We start from the raw sequence: 20,869 nt of genomic DNA on the forward strand, positions 1-20,869 counted from the left end.
ATGGCTTCAATTTTCTTTCTTTTTCTTTTTTAAACCAAGCCCGTTGCTGGAACAACCCAAGTATCTGTTTTTCTCGAGGCGTTTGAAAAGCAGAGCATTATTTTTCATTGTTACAATATTCAGGCATGTGGTCTTGGAACTAAAAGACATGTAACACTCATAATTCAACCACCATTTTCATGTATACCAGTAACCATTATCATCATACTCTATGATGTGATATAACATTAGCCGCCGCCATCCGATCCATATTTCTTACCAAAGATCACTTGCAGTTTGTCATAGCATGCCAGCACACCGGGACCCGCAACAACACGCAGAATGTTTGCACGGGCACCTTAGAACAACGATTTCGCACCTTCATTCTTGATGAGAAAATGCGTCCAATGAGCTCTTGAACTTGACTGCTTCTCCGGATGTCATCATCATTCTTCTTCGGACGGTATCGATAGGATAAGATGCTAGTCCAGCACCGATTGTGATACCCCAACCCATCAAGAAACATGCCAAGAAATTATCCTATAAAAATATCCCAAATAAACAGAATCATCAGAGACTATGTTTTACTCAACATTAAAAGATAAAACTCGGAGGCAAAATTTACTACTAACGTACGTGCAATTTACCAACCAAGACAACAGGTTTGAGAGAATCATACGTTCCAAAGTAGAGTCCACGGTACACAATGATTCCAACACAAGAGATATTGAATCCACGGTATAGACCAGCAATGCCGTCGGATTTGATGGTTTTCTTGTAGACATCGATCAAACCATTGAACTGTCTCTGACCACCCTTTTGAGCAATCTTATTATCATTGGCCAAGCGTGTACGAGCATAATCCAGTGAGTAAACAAACAGAAGCGACGAAGCACCAGCAGCACCACCAGATGCCAAGTTCCCCGCAAACCATTTCCAGTACCCATCTCTATCCTTGTTGAAGTTGAACATCCTCTTAAAGTAATCCTTGAACACAAAGTTCAGAGCCTGGGATAAAAAAATGTAAAATAATCAAGCTATAAACAGGAGAAACAGACTGAAGGAGAAAGAGAAGGCAATGAAAGCAGTTACAAATGAACCTGCGTTGGGAAGTATCTGATGACATTAGCCGTGTTGCATCTCCTGTTGCGGAAGACGGCTATCGGATAGAGCAAAATCGCAACTGATAATTTGAGAAAATAAAAATGAAGATAAAAGAGACACAAAATTTCCGTGGAAAACCCCTGAATAATATAGGGTAAAAACCACGGGCAACGGTAGAAGAATTTCACTATGAGAAAATAGGAATTACAACCTCTCTCGATCTACCAAGGAAAAAACAATGATAATTCTCTCTTGATAAAAAGGAGAAAATAACTCTCAAGAAACTCTCTAAATTCTCTCTAGTATTGGAAGAAAGCTAGAATGCTTTGGGATGGTTTTGAAGCTAAATGAGCTAGGGTATTTATAGTTGAAGCTTTAAGGACTAATTTGTAAATACCCTAAATTACAATGACTAATTGAATAGTTTTACCATCCAAAATTTTCAACAATTTGGTGGCCAAATTTGACCAATTTTGCCACCCCATTAATGCCACCAAATTGCCACCCATAATGTTCACAATTGATGTAATTTGGTGTGCCAATTTTCAACAATCTCCCACTTGAAGATTTGATTGGAACAATCATATCTTCACACCATTCTTTCTACCTTATACCTTTCATGTTGCTTACGTTTCTGACATGCCACAGGAGGATCGACACCAGGTAAATTTATCAGCATTGATTGCCTTCGTCATGAAATCTGCTATGTTGTCTTTGGTATGGATCTTCTGCATATCTACCGTTCCTTCTTCCACCTTTTCACGAATGAAATGGTATTGAACTCGTATGTGCTTAGTCCTTGAATGAAATTCTGGATTCCTTGCTAGATGCAAGGCGCTTTGACTGTCACAAAACAGAGAGACATACTCTTGATTGTGCCCAAGCTCCTCCAATAGCATCTTCAACCAAATTGCTTCTTTACTGGCATGTGTAGTTGCTACATATTCTGCCTCTGTTGTGGATGTAGCCACAACTGACTACAATTTTGAAACCCAGCTTACAACTCCACCAGCAACTTTGAACACATATCCTGTAGTAGATTTGCTTTTATCCAAATCCCCTGCATAGTCAGAATCTACATACCCATTGATTAGTAAGTTTGATCCTCCGTAACATAATGCAACATTTGAGGTCCCTTTGATGTATCTTAGGATCCTCTTTACAATATTCCAATGCTCTTTGCCTAGATTCGCCATGTACCGACTAACCACTCTCACTGCTTGTGCAATGTCTAGTCTTGTGCATATCATAGCGAACATTAAACTTCCCACTGCTGATGCATACGGTACTCGAGACATATCCATCCTCTCTTCTTCACTGCTAGGACTCATACTGGAGGATAATTTGAAGTTAATAGGAAGAGGGGTAGAAATTGGCTTACAATCTTGCATGCTAAATCGTGACAAGATTTTCTTCTAGTAATTCTTTTGTGAAAGCCAAATCTTCCTATTACTTCTGTCTCGGTGAATTTGCATCCCTAGAATCTTGTTTGTTGATCCCAAGTCCTTCATTTCAAATTCCCTAGCCAGTTGTGCCTTCAATTCTTCAATATGATCTTTGTTGGGTTCTGCAACCAACATATCATCCACATACAACAGCAATATAACAAAATCGTTATCACCAGACCTCTTGAAATAAGCACAAGGGTCTGTATTAAGTCTGTTGTATCCAAGGCACATAATGAAGGAATCAAATCTCTTATACCAACACATCGGCGCCTGCTTTAGACCGTACAGAGATTTGTTCAACCTGCAAACCAAGTTCTTCTTTTCGTCTTCTTCAAAACCTTCAGGCTGGAGCATATAAATCTCTTCTTCAAGATTTCCATGAAGAAAAGCTGTTTTAACATCTAGCTGTTCCAAATGTAAATTCAATGTAGCACACATTGCCAAGACTACTCGAACTGTTGTTAGTCGAACCACAGGAGAAATTTTTTTATTAAAAACAATACCTTCTTTCTGAGCATATCCTTTAACCACCAGTCTTGCACGATACCTCTCCACTTGATCGTCACCATTTCGCTTGATTTTGAAAACCCATTTGTTACCAATTGGCTTCCTTCCTTGTGGTAGTGGCACAATGTAACATCCAAAAATACAGGTTAGTGATTAAATTGTAAAGTTTCAGAATTTGGTGATTAAAGTAAGATGATTGAATAGTTCAATGATTTGTTCGAAAATATTTCCTAAAAGTTTATAGTAATTATCCAAAGAATTAAAGGGAAAAATGGTCATTTAGCATGAAAGATATTTTTTCTCCAATAAAATTAATGAATCATGTGGGGGTAGGGAAAAGAGTTATCTGAAAACTCTTTCTTCTTCCTTTCTTCTTCTCCCCACCGTGGAAGCTAGGCAAAGGTAAGGGTTTTCTGATTTGTTGATTATTTGTTAAATTAAAGGTTAGGTTTTGATCATTAGATGATAACTAAGCTTAAGGAAAGCTTAAGTTGTCTTATAATCAAAAGATGAAGAAGTTATAAGAGATTTAAGAAAACGAGTTTTTATATGAAATCATGGAAAATAGTTGATAAGTTGAATTTGAAGTTAAATTTGACTTGTCATCATGCTAAATAAGGAATATGAAGTGTTAGAATTGTATTTAGAACATATTGAAATTTGAGTATGATTCTTGAATTACATATGAAGGATAGGATTTTGAAGTTATAGATGATTTTCATGGATATAAGTTGGTTTAAGTAATGGTAGTTAAGTTTAATGACATGATAGGGGTTTAAAATAGAAGAATTAAGTGAAGAATTGATGATTTTCGGGGTTAAAATACAATTTCTGGGTAGAGGGAACTGATACCCTATGAAGGGAATCGATTCCCCCTCTTGGACAAAAATTCTAGTATGTGCAGGGGGAACAGATTCCCCCTGGGGGGTATCGATTCCCCCCTAAATGAAAAAATGGAATTTGATTCATTAAACCGGTTTAAGTTATTAACATCAAGTTTAAAGTTTAGGCTTCTGATAGTTGTTTTGAAATGATATATTTATGTAGATATTGAGGCTAAACAAGTTCCGGAATAATCAAAGGATTATAATCAAATCAAAGCAAGGCTAAGGTGAGTGCAATTTTAATTTTACTTATATTATTGAATGAACATTGGCTTGCAATGAGCCAATGATGGAGTTACTATGGTAAGAAGTGACTCCTAAAATGTTATTTTATATGTGATTTTTACATGTACATGAATACATGATATGCATAAATATAAGAGTATGAAACATATGTGATATATGCTATGAGACATGACCAATGTGAAATAAGATAAGCTATGTGATTATATGAAATGATATATGAATATGCAATACGTGATACATGTGATATGATATGAAATGATATATGAATATGTAATACGTGATACATGTGATATGATATGAAATACATGGTTACACATACATGTGGTATGTGACAGAAGAGAAAGAACAAGTGATGAAAAATGTATTCATAATAAATGCCCATAGTATATGATACGAGAGTTATATGTATAGTTGGCATGCCAAGAGTCGAGGGTTACATATGTCCTATAAGATATATGATAGGTCCTACGGGACACAGATTACATCCTTCGGGATGACAGGTCCTTCGGGACACAGATGACATCCTTCGGGATGATAGGTACTTCAGGATACGAGCTGTGGTGACAGCATATGTGTGCACAACCTCAGTGTACTCGCATACCTCTATTCTCAATAATATACATGGGCAATACAATTGAAAGATAAATTAAAGTGAAAGTGATACAAGAAGGTAAGTTTCACATGTGCATGACATGATGTATATATATGTCATATTGAAATATATACATGCACATTGAAATGTTATGATTAAATGGTAAGAATGCATATTGAAATGTTATGATTAAATGGTAAGAATGCATATTCATGAAATCTATTATTACATGTTTATTTATTGCCTCACTAAGTCTATGACTCAGCGTGTAAGTGATTTACACGTAGGTACCAAAAAATGTGAAGAGCAAGAATAGAAGTAGCAAGGACAATATTCTTACTAGAAGATCAGATCAGACGTAATTGACAAAGTGTGTATTTTGGTGTGTATAGAGTGTTGGCATGTAATAAGTCGTTAATTTTAGTACTCTGATGGAGTTGTATTTTGTGGTCATTTTTATGTAAATTAATGTATTTTGCTTTAAACAAAGTTTTAAATTTCTCTATTTTTCAAAAGAGTCAAACTTTGAAAAGTCAATATGACACCTCGAACTTGTATTCGGGTCGGGTATGGGTTGGGGTGTTACATTTAATAGCATCAGAGCTAAGGTTTAGTCGATTCTCGGCATAAACCGGAGTCTAGAGCGTTTTATAAGGTATACATGCCAACAAAATAGTGAAAACTTCTGATCTGATGGAATAGTAAGTGTACTGTCTTGCTAATAGAATTAAAATACTATGTTATATTAGATATATGATCATAAGAGTTTCTAAAGTGAAACACAAGGTGATAGACCTGAAGGTAATAGCATTCACCTGCCCTGGCCAGGCAGGGAGAAGAGCGAAAACCTCAGGGAATGTCTGTATAAGATTAGAGAGTGATTCATGATGTTGAATGATATTATGATGTGTTTTAATTTTATACTTCTATAATTAATAGAATTAATGTATTGAAAAGAGTTGAGAACACCCAAGTTTAAGGGTGAATTTGAGAAATGTTCCATTGTTATGGAAATTTGATTAAATGGTAGGAAGATAATATTAGAAAATTTTCATTTCTCCAAAGTGGAGAAGTTAAATTGAGTAGTTTTATTACTACGTAGGTAAGCTAGAAGTATGGTGAATAAATGTCACCATAAGAATGTTAAAATATCAAGTGACGTGGTTATCAATTGTAGAAGAATTTATGAATAAGTAAATGAATGATCAGTTCATAAAACAAATGAAGATCGAATATATGAGATTAACAAAGAAGTTACACATGCATGTGTATGAGTATAAGTTTAATAAGTTAAACAGATTTATTGTTGTGTTAATTTTGATTAGGAATGATAAGGAAGAACATGTGATTGGTTGTTTAGGGCTTGCGCCTTAAATTAAAAGAGTGTTACTGGTTTTGAAATTGTTCTCAATTCAAGAAATGATTAATCGCATTAAAATTCTATAGAGAGCTAAGAATAAAAGGATTGGAGAACAAAAAATTTCAGATGATTAAGAGAATTAGTGTTTAATAGAGTTAAGCACCATTAAAGAAAGATATAGATTCTAGCTTTCAACTTCAAACCAGATATGAATTAGTTGCATTCTCCACCAGAGAATCAAATCAGATGAGAGTCAGACAGACTAAAGCGGTAGGGTCTGATATTTGAATATTAAATAAGGACTTAATTGATGATAAGTCAGGGTTAAAGACAATCTTTGTGAATTGGGTTAAAAGCTCTGTTAGAAGTTATAAAAATTGAAGAAAAAAATTATTTTAAAGGGATATAAATAAGTTTAAGTATGTGTATGTGAGATAAGGATATGAATGTTCAAGAGAAGATATAGAATAATAGAAAAGTTTAAGAATGAGTAAGTCGGTGAACAATTTATAAGATAAAGGAAGTTATAATGTTCGATTTTTAATCAGAGAAATAATATTGCGTGTGAGTAAAAGTCCAAGTTTGAAAAGTTGAGTAAGATATCATTGGAAAATATATATATATATATATATATATATATAATAATTTGATTGAAAATATGGTATATGATTGAGTGGATAAGGGTTGTACCCTAGATTAAAAATTAAAGATTTCGTTTAAAAAAATTAAGGTGCTATTAAATAATGTTAAAGGATATTCACTATTATAAAGTGGAGAATTTAGATGAGATAATTTAGTTGCTATGCAGTTGAGCTAAAATATGGTAAATAAATGTTGTAATGGGAATAATGAAAGATTTATTGATGTGAATATTGTTTCGGAAAAAGTTAAAAAAAATAGATATGTCAGTAATTATTGTATAAGATGGAAGATGTTGAAATGCTGAGAGTGAACAAATAAAATTTCTTGATACATGAGAATGAATGTGGATTTGATAAGTTAAGTAAACTATTGTTGAGATAATTCTGATTGGAAGAAAATATAAAGTGAATTAATCAAGTATGATATGGATTTGAATATGGTTAGGTATGTGGATCCTATATATATATATATATGATTCAGGCAATGAGAAGAGTATTTACAGGTTTTAAAAGTCGCTTTGAGAAATAAAAATAATGCAAGTATAAGAAAGGATAAAGAATAAAGTTATGTGAAAATAATGTTAAATATTAAGGTTATGAAAATGTGATAAATATTAGTAATCAAATATAAGTATAAGTGTTATTATGATGTTTTTCATATAGATATGAAAAACGTAATGGAGTAAAAAAAATGAATGAAATGATTTAGATTACAAGGAGATTTTGATCTGTGAAGGAATAAAGAGATAAGGAAATTAAATGATAGAGTTTAAAGGTTTAAGAATGAAAAGGGCTATGATAAGGTGTAAATTATAAGTTTGGTATAAAAATAAGAATTTTTCAATTCTAAGTGGAAAGGATAAAGAGTTATGAATTTTGTATCAGAATTTCAGTAGAGACTAAATTTGGAGGTTTATGAAGAAACTGATTAAGTTAGTATCCTTTATCATACCGAGGTAAATATTTCTTGGATAAGTATGTAAGGTTATATGAAAAGATTGTTGGATTTTGTAAATTGTATGTCTTAATTATATCTGATAAAGATTTAAGATTATCTCAAAGTTGTGGAAATCTTTGAAAATGTCTTAGGAATTTAAATTAATTGTAGCATTGATATCTATGCATAGACAAATAGTGAGTTTAACAGATTATTCATACTTTAAAAAGGGTATGTATGATTGAGTTCAAAGAATCATGGGAAAATTATTTACCTTTAGTAGAATTTGTCTATAATAATAATTATCAATTGAGCATTAATATGACTCTGTATGAAGTTTTATTTGGGAGAAAACGTCGGACATCATTAATTTGGTTCAAGTTAACGGATCAGAATTTTATTTTCCAGGATTTATTGAAAGTGGTTGAGGATAAAGTAAAGATAATTTAAGATAATTTCAAGATGACATCTAATCGACAGAAGTATTAGGCAGACTTGAGACAGAAATAAATTGAATTTTATGAAGACGATAATTTTTTTTAAAATATCGTATTAGAAAAAAAATAATGCAAAGGGGAGAGTATAATAGAGTTTAAAAGATCGAAAAAAGAATGTCAGACTAAGTTAACCAAGTGTAACATGTATTGGTTTAAGGTTGTGTTTCTTAACCATGTAAATATAGTAAAAGAGATAAGGATTTATTTATATGTATGAAGGAAACTTGAGATATATTTGAATGATAGTATTCTCTCTAATCAAGTTGTTAAAGATAAGCATGTTACTTTTGAGATGATAAAAAGAGTATTGACATCAATTTCAAGATTGATATGAGTAAAATTTAGAAAGAAATGTGTATAATAATTTGGATGAAGATGGTATAAGAATAAATGTTTGGTTTATGTTGTAAGTCATTAGAGATTGATGAAAGAAATCAACGGACTCATGATGTTGAGTGATAAGGATTGAGATTACCGTATGGATGGAACCTTATTATTTCCATGATGAGCGACATTATATTTATACGAATTTATAAAGATTAAAAGGTGTAGAATCGAATGAGTGAAAAGATAGAAATGAATGTAATTCCTTGTTGATTGAAAATAAGTTTAGTAATTACAACCACAAAGGGAAAGTTAAAGATTTAAAGTCAGAAAATGTTGTCATATGAAGAGTTATTATTGAGTTTGTTTAATGAGTAGTAGGTTCGCAAGTAAAGAAATATATCAAAATAGTTTTTTTTGTGACATTGTGTAAAAGAAATGTTGGAAACTATTAAGTTAAATGAATAGAAATATTGAGATTTTGTATGGACGGATTGGATCAAAGAAGTTGAAGAAAAGTGAAAAAAAAATTAAGATAGTGGATAGTTAACATAAGCTCTATATATATAGTTAAAAAAAATGGAATTTCTAGATAAGTGATAAAGTATTTATTAATGTCTTGTTCCGAATAAGATTCTCTGTATAATATAGCTCAGTCCTACATTCATTGGACCTTATGGATCTTTAAAAGAGGTGGATCTGTAGTATAATATAAAAGTACAAATATGATATAAGTAGACAGTTCCCATCTATTTGTACAGTGAAAATTCGAGGACGAATTTTCTTAAGGGGGAGAGATTTGTAACATCCCAAAATACGGGTTAGTGATTAAATTGTAAAGTTTCAGAATTTGGTGATTAAAGTAAGATGATTGAATAGTTCAATGATTTGTTCAAAAATATTTCCTAAAAGTTTATAGTAATTATCCAAAGAATTAAAGGGCAAAATGGTCATTTAGCATTAAAGATATTTTTTCTCCAATAAAATGAATGAATCATGTGGGGGTAGGGGAAAGAGTTATCTGAAAACTCTTTCTTCTTCCTTTCTTCTTCTCCCCACCGTGGAAGCTAGGCAAAGGTAAGGGTTTTCTGATTTGTTGATTATTTGTTAAATTAAAGGTTAGGTTTTGATCATTAGATGATAACTAAGCTTAAGTTGTCTTATAATCAAAAGATGAAGAAGTTATAAGAGATTTAAGAAAACGAGTTTTTATATGAAATCATGGAAAAGAGTTGATAAGTTGAATTTGAAGTTAAATTTGACTTGTCATCATGCTAATTAAGGAATATGAAGTGTTAGAATTGTATTTAGAACATATTGAAATTTGAGTATGATTCTTGAATTACATATGAAGGATAGAATTTTGAAGTTATAGATGATTTTCATGGATATAAGTTGGTTTAAGTAATGGTAGTTGAGTTTAATGACATGATAGGGGTTTAAAATAGAAGAATTAAGTGAAGAATTGATGATTTTCGGGGTTAAAATATAATTTATGGGTAGAGGGAACCGATTCCCTATGAAGGGAATCGATTCCCCCTCTTGGACGAAAATTCCAGTATGTGCAGGGGGAACAGATTCCCCCCTGGGGGTATCGATTACCCGGGAACAGATTCCCCCTGGGGGGGGGTATCGATTCCCCCCTAAATGAAAAAAATGGAATTTGATTCATTAAATCGGTTTAAGTTATTAACATCAAGTTTAAAGTTTAGGCTTCTGATAGTTGTTTTGAAATGATATATTTATGTAGATATTGAGCCTAAACAAGTTCCGGAATAATCAAAGGATTATAATCGAATCAAAGTAAGGCTAAGGTGAGTGCAATTTTAATTTTACTTATATTATTGAATGAACATTGGCTTGCGATGAGCCAATGATGGAGTTACTATGGTAAGAAGTGACTCCTAAAATGTTATTTGATATGTGATTTTTACATGTACATGAATACATGATATGCATAAATATAAGAGTATGAAACATATGTGATATATGCTATGAGACATGACCAATGTGAAATAAGATAAGCTATGTGATTGTATGAAATGATATATGAATATGCAATACGTGATACATGTGATATGATATGAAATGACATATGAATATGTAATACGTGATACATGTGATATGATATGAAATACATGGTTACACATACATGTGGTATGTGACAGAAGAGAAAGAACAAGTGATGAGAAATGTATTCATAATAAATGTCCATAGTATATGATACGAGAGTTATAGGTATGGTTGGCATGACAAGAGTCGAGGGTTACATATGTCCTATAAGATATATGATAGGTCCTACGGGACACAGATTACATCCTTCGGGATGACAGGTCCTTCTGGACACAGATGACATCCTTCGGGATGATAGGTCATTCGGGATACGAGTTGTGGTGACAACATATGTGTGTACAACCTCAGTGTACTCACATCCTCTATTCTCAATAATATACATGGGCAATACAATTGAAAGATAAATTAAAGTGAAAGTGATACAAGAAGGTAAGTTTCACATATGCATGACATGATGTATATATATGTCATATTGAAATATATACATGCATATTGAAATGTTATGATTAAATGGTAAGAATGCATATTGAAATATATACATGCATATTGAAATGTTATGATTAAATGGTAAGAATGCATATTCATGAAATCTACTGTTACATGTTTATTTATTGCCTCACTAAGTCTATGACTTAGCGTGTAAGTGATTTACACGTAGGTACCAAAAAACGTGAAGAGCAAGAATAGAAGTAGCAAGGATAGTATTATTACTAGAAGATCAGATCAGAAGTAATTGACAAAGTATGTATTTTGGTGTGTATAGAGTGTTGGCATGTAATAAGTCGTTAATTACGAGTACTCTGATGGAGTTGTATTTTGTGGTCATTTTTATGTAAATTAACGTATTTTGCTTTAAACAAAGTTTTAAATTTCTCTATTTTTCAAAAGAGTCAAACTTTGAAAAGTCAATGTGACACCTCAGACTTGTATTCGGGTCGGGTACGAGTTGGGGTGTTACAGACAAGGTCCCATGTATTATTTTTATGAAGGGCTTCGATTTCTTCTTGCATCGCCATCATCCACAGTGAAACATCTGAGCTGTTTATTGCCTCCTGGTATGTTGATGGCTCACCGTCCTCTGTTAAAAGAAAGTATGCAATATTACCTTCTATAACATAATCTGAGTACCAATTGGGAAGACTTCTCACACGATCTGATTGACGAGTTGTTGGAGCTTCAGAACTCTCTGGTTATTGTTCATCATGTGTTGGTTCTGCTTCAGAAGAATCTCCTTCTTCAAACTCTTTTTCCACATGTATCTGAGTAGTCTCTGACTTTTCAGCGCTATCAGCGTCTTCTTTTCTTTGTAGTTTATCTTCTACAAAGATAACATCTCTACTAATGATCACTTTGCGGGCAGTGGGATCCCACAAGCGATACCCCTTTACTTCATCAGCATACCCCAAGAATTTGCATTTCCTGGATTTTGGATCCAACTTTGAAATTTCTTGGGAGTTGTACATCACGTACTCTATACTTCCAAATATATGGAGGTTTGAATAATCAGCTGGTTTTCCAGTCCACATCTCCATTGGTGTCTTCAGCTCTATTGCAGTTGATGAAGCTCGATTCACCAAATAACAGGCGGTATTGACTGCTTCTGCCCAGAATGATTTTTCTAGGCCTGCATCCCTCAACATTGCTCTTGTTCTTTCTAACAAGGTTATGTTCATCCGCTCTGCCACTCTATTTTGTTGAGGAGTGTTCGCCACTGTGAACTGTCTTTTGATGCCTTCTTTCCTGCAAAAGTCATCAAATTCTTCACTTGTGTATTCTCCTCCATTATATGTTCTGAAACACTTGATTTTATTTCCAGAATCAAGTTCCACCCGCGCTTTGAAGTTTTTGAAAGTTGAAAACACATCGGACTTCTTCTTAATAGGGTACACCCAACATCTCCTAGAGTAGTCATCAATAAATGAGACAAAATATTTTGCTCCGCCTAGGGATGTAACTGGTGCTTTCCATACGTCAGAGTGAACCAGTTCTAGAACACTTTTGCCTCTAGAATTTAATGTGTTGAATTTCAACCGGTGCTGCTTACTTGTTATGCAATGCTCACATAAAGTAAGTGATACCTTTGTTAAGCCTGGAAGTAGTTTTTGCTCCACAAGGACTTTCATTCCTTGTTCTGACATGTGTCCAAGTTTCTTATGCCATAGCATTGCAGAATCTGAACTACATGAGGCAACAGAGGCTTCTGCTTCTAGCAATGTCTCTCCCTTCAGTATGTACAAGTTTGCAACTATCTTTTCACCTTTCAGTACCACAAGCGCTCCACGGAACACCTTCATGATTCCTTTTTGTGTTTCAATCTTGCTAGCATTATTATCCAACAATCCGTAGGATAATAAATTTTTCTTCAGACCTTTCACGTGCCGCACATCTCGAACAACTTTAATTGTTCCATCATACATCTTCAATTTGATGGTTCCCACGCCAACGATCTCTAAGGCATGATCATTGCAACTATACACAGATCCTCCTAAGATAGGTTCATAATGATGGAACCATTATCTTCTTGAGGTCATGTGATATGTTGCTCCCGAATCAATGAGCCATATATCTGCAAATCATTTTCTCCTTCCACGGTGGTTGACGCTTCACAGCATAGAGCATCTCCATCATCTGAAGTGTTTGCGATATTGCCTTGTGGATTGGAGTTTTTATTTAGACTCAAACAATCCTTCTTCAAGTGACCCTTCTTTTCACAGTTGTAACACTTTAAATTCTTCTTGCTTCTCGACTTCGATCTACCATGTTTGTGACTGCTGCTTTGGCCACGTTATGTTGATCTCCCTCTCATCGTTGTCATCGTTGTCAACGCTTCTGCTTGTTGCAAATTTACTTGTCTGTCTTCCTTGTTCTTGTGCCGATTTTCTTCTTGTAGAACAGTAGCTGCAACGTCATCGAAGACTAGACTGGTGACATTACTGTTTGTCAAGTTGATGATGAGTTGATCATATGAATCAAGTAGACTTTGAAGTAGAAGTTCAACACGTTCTTGTTCTCCTATTTTACAGCTTAAGGATGTAAGCTGAGAAAATAAAGTGTTCAGTGTATTTAAGTGCTCCGTCACTGAAGTAGATTCAGGCATACGAAGAGTGTACAATTTTCTAAGGAAAATTTTATTGTGCAACGATGTGGCCTCGTACAGTTTGGTGTGATGATCCCATATCTCCTTAGCTGTCTTCTTATCCTCGATACTTGACAATATTTCATCTTCTAATGCTAGATGGAAGTTTGCCATAGCATTTCCGTCCATTTCGATCCATTTGTTGTCGTCTGTGAAATCTACTAGCCTTTCGCTGATAGCTGCTAGACAACCGTCTTTCTTCAGGATGACCTTCATCTTCAATTTCCACAATGAGAAATTTCTCCCATTGAACTTTTCAATATCAAATTTCGTTGTCATTGCTTCGTTTACGGATAGCTCCCACTATTTCACTATCGTGAATAGTTCTCTGGAACCTTCAAAGAATGGGTAATAACTTCTTACTTTCTTATGTTGGAGGATCCACATTTTGGTGGCAACCACAAAGATAATAAGCAGATATTACACACTCTAATCTAGCTGTGATACCAATTATTGCGGAAGACGGCTATCGGATAGAGCAAAATCGCAACTGATAATTTGAGAAAATAAAAATGAAGATAAAAGAGACACAAAATTTACGTGGAAAACCCTTGAATAATATAGGGTAAAAACCATGGACAACGGTAGGAGAATTTCACTATGAGAAAATAGAAATTACAACCTCTCTCGATCTACCAAGGAGAAAAAAAATGATAATTCTCTCTTGATAAAAAGGAGAAAACAACTCTCAAGAAACTCTCTAAATTCTCTCTAGTATTGGAAGAAAGCTAGAATGCTTTGGGATGGTTTTAAAGCTAAATGAATTAGGGTATTTATAGTTGAAGCTTTAAGGACTAATTTGTAAATACCCTAAATTACAATGACTAATTACATAGTTTTACCATCTAAAATTTTCAACAATTTGGTGGCCAAATTTAACCAATTTTCCACCCCATTAATACCACCAAATTGCCACCCATAATGTTGACAATTGATGTAATTTGGTGTGCCAATTTTCAACATCTCCAAAGAGAAATGACACCATCTTTAATCGTCCTGGTAAAGCAATCGGTGATTCCCTTGTATGGTTCCGAGAGGCGTCCGGCTTTGATCATTTCGTCCTGGTTTTGGACCAGAAGCTTAGCCCGTTCGATCGGAGCAGCCGCTGTCTTGGAAACAGCAGCGGACACTCCTCCCATTAGGAAATCGATCACGAAACCCGAAAAACCTTTGTCCGATGGAGCTTGCACAAATACGGGAGAAACAGAGCACAAAGGCGGTGCCGACCCGATGGCTTGATGTGATGGGCGTAAAGCAGCGTGAACACCTCCATTTGCGTAAGCACCACCGATCACATTACAATTCCGGGCATGCATATTAGCAGAGAACCTGGAAATGAAGTGGGACTGGCCATGTATTTTCTGGAAAACCGATGGATACCGCGATTCATCAGCCATGTTTACAACTCAAGACGATGAGCTATACTGAGAAAACAGGCTTTTAGGACCTTTAAAATGCGTTTATGTATCGACTGACACCAAACACACCAGGCAGTGAGTCTTGTGTAATGAGTCAATTTGAAGATCGGGTCTCGAGAGTTCTACAACCATCCTTTTAGTTTGAGTTTTCAATCGGTTCGTGACGTGAACCAATGAATTCTGCTCACGTTACATTTCTTTTTCTTTTTTACAAATTTTAATCGGTTTGATTGCTACAATACGTCTTCTCTTTTTCTCAAAAAATATACAGAGGTTTCCGGTCTTATATACTTTCCGTGAATTTAGTTTTGGGTAAACTATGCCGCTATTTTTTTTTGTCATCGTTTTTTAATTAAGTGTAATTATCGATTCATTCGATTTAAAATATTCGACCGTTAATTTTTGTTAATTCATTAACAAAAATCTAAATTGATAATTAAAAAATCAAAATAACTCGCATGTCTTCTTCTTCTTCTTATCAACACCCTTGCTTTTTCCTCCTCTTCTCATCGAAAAAACTCACGTGTCTTTCAATTCTTCTTCTTCTTCTTCTTCTTCTTCCTCTTCTTCAAATCAACACACATACCTTTTCCAGTAAAAAGTCACGTGTTTCTCCTTCGTCTTTCTTAAACCTACAAAAAAGGATAATAGACAATTAAGCAGCCATCAACTTAGATGTAACTAGCTATTACCGAAAACTTAAAAAAAAATTGAACAAACACAAAAACTCAAGCAACATATACATAAGCAGTGAGTGATTTGTTTTCCTTTTTCCTGTTTTACAAAGTATGAAGTTCATACATTGACTGGTGTTTTGTTTATCATGTCCACTTGTAAACAGCTTTATAGTTCTGTAATTCGAGTATTATGTATATATATAAAGGTATAATTAAATATTTATGTCAGATTTATAAAATACTCTACTCGCTTGACTCAGCTCATGGATCTGTCGATCGGGACATAGAAAAATCGGGTAATTCTGTTGAAGATGCTGATCACTGTTTTCATAATTAGGGGTGTTCAAAAATACTCTACTCGCTTGACTCGCTTTCGTAACGATTTGTTGGAGATGCTGATCACTGTTTTCTTTTTGGAACTTAGGTTGCAAAGACAGCAAGAAAGCTTGGGATTTTGATCATTGCTGATGAAGCTTACGACAGTATCGCACTCGGAAGCACTCGGTATGTGCCGATGCGAGTATTCGGATCAACCGTGCCTGTTCTCACCCTGGGGTCTATTTCAAAGAGATGGATTGTTCCTGGTTGGCGCCTAGGGTGGCTTGTCACAAGTGGTCCTAATTGCATTCTTCAAAAATCTGGGGTTGGCCTCTAATCCTTTTGTACTCAACTATATACCATGCATATGATAGAGTTTATGATATCATTAGCTCTCATCAGATAATTGATTCGATCATGGAATACATCAATATGTCTTCTGAGCCGGCAACATTTATTTAGGTTCGGCAATCAACAATTCAACATACTTTGTTTATGTACTGTAGGCAATGAAGGTAATTGAATTTTATGAATCAGGCAGCGATTCCTCGAATCCATGAGAATACAAAGAGGGAATTTTTCTCAAACAATATCTGCATGCTAAGCGAATGTGCTGATATATGCTATAATACAATTGAGGAGATACCATTCTTAACATGTCCAAAGTAACAAGAAGGATCAATGTTTGTCATGGTAAAGGAATTGTTCATGTTAATGATCCATGTTAAATAGAAACTGGTAAACTATTTTTACTCGTAAGCTTTCATTGCAGGTGAAGCTGAACCTATCAATGTTGGAAGACATCAATGATGATATGGATTTCTGCTTGAAGTTAGCTAAAGAAGATTCTGTCATCATTCCACCAGGTAGAGCAGTGGGATTGGAGAATTGGGCTTAGATTACTTTTGCCACTGAGTCTCATCTTCTACAAGAAGGGCTTGCAAGGGTAAAAGTGTCACACCCCAATATGGGGTTAGATTTCTTTCAATTATGATATGGAAAATGATATGAAGTTGGTTGGCAAATAATTATTTTATCATATCATTATATTATTAAACAAATTGAGAATGATATAATGGGTAGAAGTGGACAAATTGTTGGGTTGGCATTCCATAATTGAAGGAAATTTTTATACAAAATCAAACATGAAGACAAAAGTATGTGGAGTCTGACAAAGAAAGCAACCAAATGAAGTTGAAGACTTTGTATCATATACGTGTAGCTTTGTTGTGCTAATTATCTAAGGGTAAAAAGGTTTGGTCTTAAAACTGTTGTTGGAGGAGATCGACTAGCCCATCTGGAACCTCTTATCAAATTATAAGAGTTTACCTAGAGTTAAATATCTGTTGTGGCTTATTTGCAAGAAAATATTGCCAACAAACGAGGAAAGGGTGGGACGATGGATGGCTTTAGATCCGGGCTGCTCAATATGTGGTGTTGCGGTTGAGTCTATTTCACACATTCTCCGGGACTGTGTAGTAGCAAACTGACAACAGGGGTTGTTCGTGCTAGGGAGGCAAGGAGGGAAGCCATTGCCTTTTATCGTCTATGCGTGGATAGGTCTCGCCGCTGGGAACCTCCACCGGTCTGATGGTTTAAACTCAACTCTGATGGGTCTCGAAAAACCTGGTTTAGCGATTTACAGAGATGGTGTTCCCAAAGAAGGTCTCATAATTCTAGATGTATTAGTGGGGATATTTGTTCTTATTCTACAAATTATGAAGGTTAAGATGCCTCAGAACAGCCGGGCACCCCTCTTTTTACCAATGATATTATCATACGCCATCCAGCGTTAAAGGGTGGGAAATTTTGGAAAGGGGAACACGACATTTTATATAGCTACAAAGAAATCTAGCCTGCAATAATAGAGAAAGTGTGCATCAAACTTTAACTACCAAGGAAAGAAATGAAGGGTACAGAGATAGCACGTGGGTTTTGATAAGGTGGATAATGAATGGAGGATAAATTGGAGCTTCAGTCCTCCATTTTGATATGGTTTCAACTTTGTTCTCTAGTTTTAATAAAATATCACCCAAGCCATGATAGTTTAAATCAAATCGATTTAGTCCCAGATTTTAGTAATTAAATAGTATAGTGGCTTCACAAGATTTTAGTAATCAAGTTGGTGAGCTGGAATTCAAGAGTAATATTTTATGTTTTTCGATGTCCTGAATCCAAATCTGAAGTCCGTTTTGTCAAATTCGAACCCGGTAAGCTGTTTTTCACTAAATTATCACTGATTCGATCCGTTTTTCAGAATTAAGCCCCGTTTTTTATGAATTTTTTTATTGTTATGTATTTGAGGAATTATTGGAAGTTGAATTAAGGATTGAGGACGTTTGAATGAAATTTAATGGTCGATCAGTATTACAGGAAATCGAGGTAATACTTTACTACCTCTTTATGCTTTATGGAACATGTTGATATTGGTAAATGCATGAATAAGATAATGTTGGTCACTTTTGTGGAGTTAAATAATTTATACACTCGATATGAATGTGGTAGAAATTCTGTAACTGAATACAGATCAAATGACTAATATAAGAGATTGAGGAATTGTTAGAATTAAATTACAGGTTTGCGATTAGTGATAAAGAAATCAGCCCTGGATTTTTAGCTTATATTTTATATCATCAAAGGTACTTAGATGATAAATTATGAGAATATTTCGATTAGGTAAAATTACGAAATTACCCTTATGTTGGAAAATGAGAAGAATTGTCCCTGGAAGTGGATTAATAAATCTGAAAAGACATATTGATCTGATAAAACTATTGATGTGCATAAGAAATATTAGTTTTACTTGGAAATTCTGGATAACTGGTTTTAACCCCAAAAGAGTTTATACAAGATACTAGAAGTCTGTTAAGGAATCATTTCAAGATCAGAGAATGTTCAAGGAAGCAATTAACCATAGGATCTCTAAATTATAAGTATGTTCGTTAAGAGTTAATACCGAAATTATTTGGTTAGGAAATTACAAAAATGCCCTTGAAAGGTAAAAATAGTCCGAGTTGACTCTGAACGGGAAAGTAACCAGAGAATTTGTACTTAAACCGATAAATTACTGATTTGATTGTTTATACCTACCTTTGTATGGAAAATTCCTGATAATTCGTTAGTAACATCTGAAAAGACTTTTAACCTGGAAATCTTCGATTTGAGAATAAATTATCAAGGGCGTTTCTTTTGTCAGAACTATTCAAAAAGACTGGAAAAGATGATACGTTTGAATTAAATAATAAGATCAGATGGATGGAAAAGATTGAAATACATCGGATCTGTCAGAATAGTTCGATGGGACTGACATAAATGATAAGTTTGAATTTAATAATAAGATCAGACGGAATGAATTATTGGGCTACAATGGATCTGTAAAATGACCAGAATACCCTTAGAATGCAAATGACCAAGAATATCACCAAGCTCAGGAATGAGTGGATATCCTCGAGCTTTAAAATGAATGGAATAAAACTGAGCATCAAAATGACCAAAATACCCTTATGACCTAGAATAAGTAAATGTCTTGGATTAATTAAGAAATCCAAATAAACATGGATGATGTGCTACCAGTAAAAGTTATGGAACGCAACTTAAGTGATCAACCAAAGCTAGTGCTATATCATTACTTGAATGATATAAGTACCACTTGAATGTTTGTTCGTCTTCTCAAATTTGGATCGATGATAATTCTTGAAGTACTTGGCTCAGCTAAACTCTAGAGCGCATACAGTACTAATAAGTGGGTATTCGTGTGACAAATCAATCACGAATACCAGAATGACTTTATTATATGACTAAATTGAACTGAAAGGAAATACAACATGTATTTGAAATTCAGAAACGTTTGAATTATTCTGGAAAACTCTAAAGTAACCGGGATAGACTTGCTTACTAAACGAACTAAGTAACCTCAATGACTGAGGATTAATTAGATGATTGGATTACTTTGGAAACACTGTTGAAATTACATGATGAATTGTCCTTATGGGTTATGAACCATGAATCAAGTGCGTACGTATTTCCTGATATCGTTGAAACGTGGAAATGAAATAAAGACCGTTGGAAGATCTATTCAGCGATGATTATGGGGATGATCTATGGATCTGTATTATGGTATTAAAGAGTGAATACACTAGAATGATAATGAATTGACTTGTTGACATGCATCAGTTTGGGAGTGTTGTAACTCGAGTTGTTTGATAATACGATCGATAGTCATAGATTGTAAATGACTTGAATCTTCGATTCTATATTTTCATCTAAAATCACTTCAGCCATGTTTGAAAACGCAAGTAACGCAGAAGGAAAAGATTCTGAATACCTCATTTGATTCAATTGGGCTGAAATCTTATGAATTCAAAGTATATTCTTGAATACCCCTGATTGTTTGGGTAATGGAATCACTCGCAGTAAATCTGAATTTAGAATTATTATGTATAAAGGTTCCTGAACGTTTTCCTGATGCACATGGAAACTTAGTGGAATTCTAAAGTATCAATCTGAAATGTCTGATTAGATCGGTTAGAAATCAATTCTCTTCAATGAGATCTTATTCCTGGAATCCGAACAAATTGCACAAGTTCATGTTATCCATACTGATGACTACAAAATGCCTCTGAAAAATACATGGATCCTCTAGTGTGTTCCCTAAGTACTATTTAATTGTTTTATCTATTTTGAAATATGGTACATTAAAATCTATGATTTACTGTTTATTGATACACC

The 20,869-nt window shown here is 34.3% G+C and overlaps 1 long non-coding RNA gene and 1 pseudogene across 1 annotated transcript; one reads left to right on the forward strand and one right to left on the reverse strand.

The window, feature by feature from the left end:
- Window positions 1-11: 11 nt before the first annotated feature.
- LOC120175651 lies at window positions 12-15,125 on the reverse strand (annotated as a pseudogene).
- Window positions 15,126-16,343: 1,218 nt separating this feature from the next.
- On the forward strand, window positions 16,344-17,052 carry LOC120175653. The gene is made up of 4 exons (XR_005521266.1): window positions 16,344-16,466; window positions 16,544-16,603; window positions 16,679-16,834; window positions 16,914-17,052. It is a non-coding gene; the product is annotated as an uncharacterized LOC120175653 (long non-coding RNA).
- The last annotated feature ends 3,817 nt before the right edge of the window (window positions 17,053-20,869 follow it).

Source organism: Hibiscus syriacus, unplaced genomic scaffold (genome assembly GCF_006381635.1).
Source record: "Hibiscus syriacus cultivar Baekdansim isolate YM2019G1 unplaced genomic scaffold, ASM638163v2 tig00112206_pilon, whole genome shotgun sequence".
NCBI lineage: Eukaryota > Viridiplantae > Streptophyta > Magnoliopsida > Malvales > Malvaceae > Hibiscus > Hibiscus syriacus.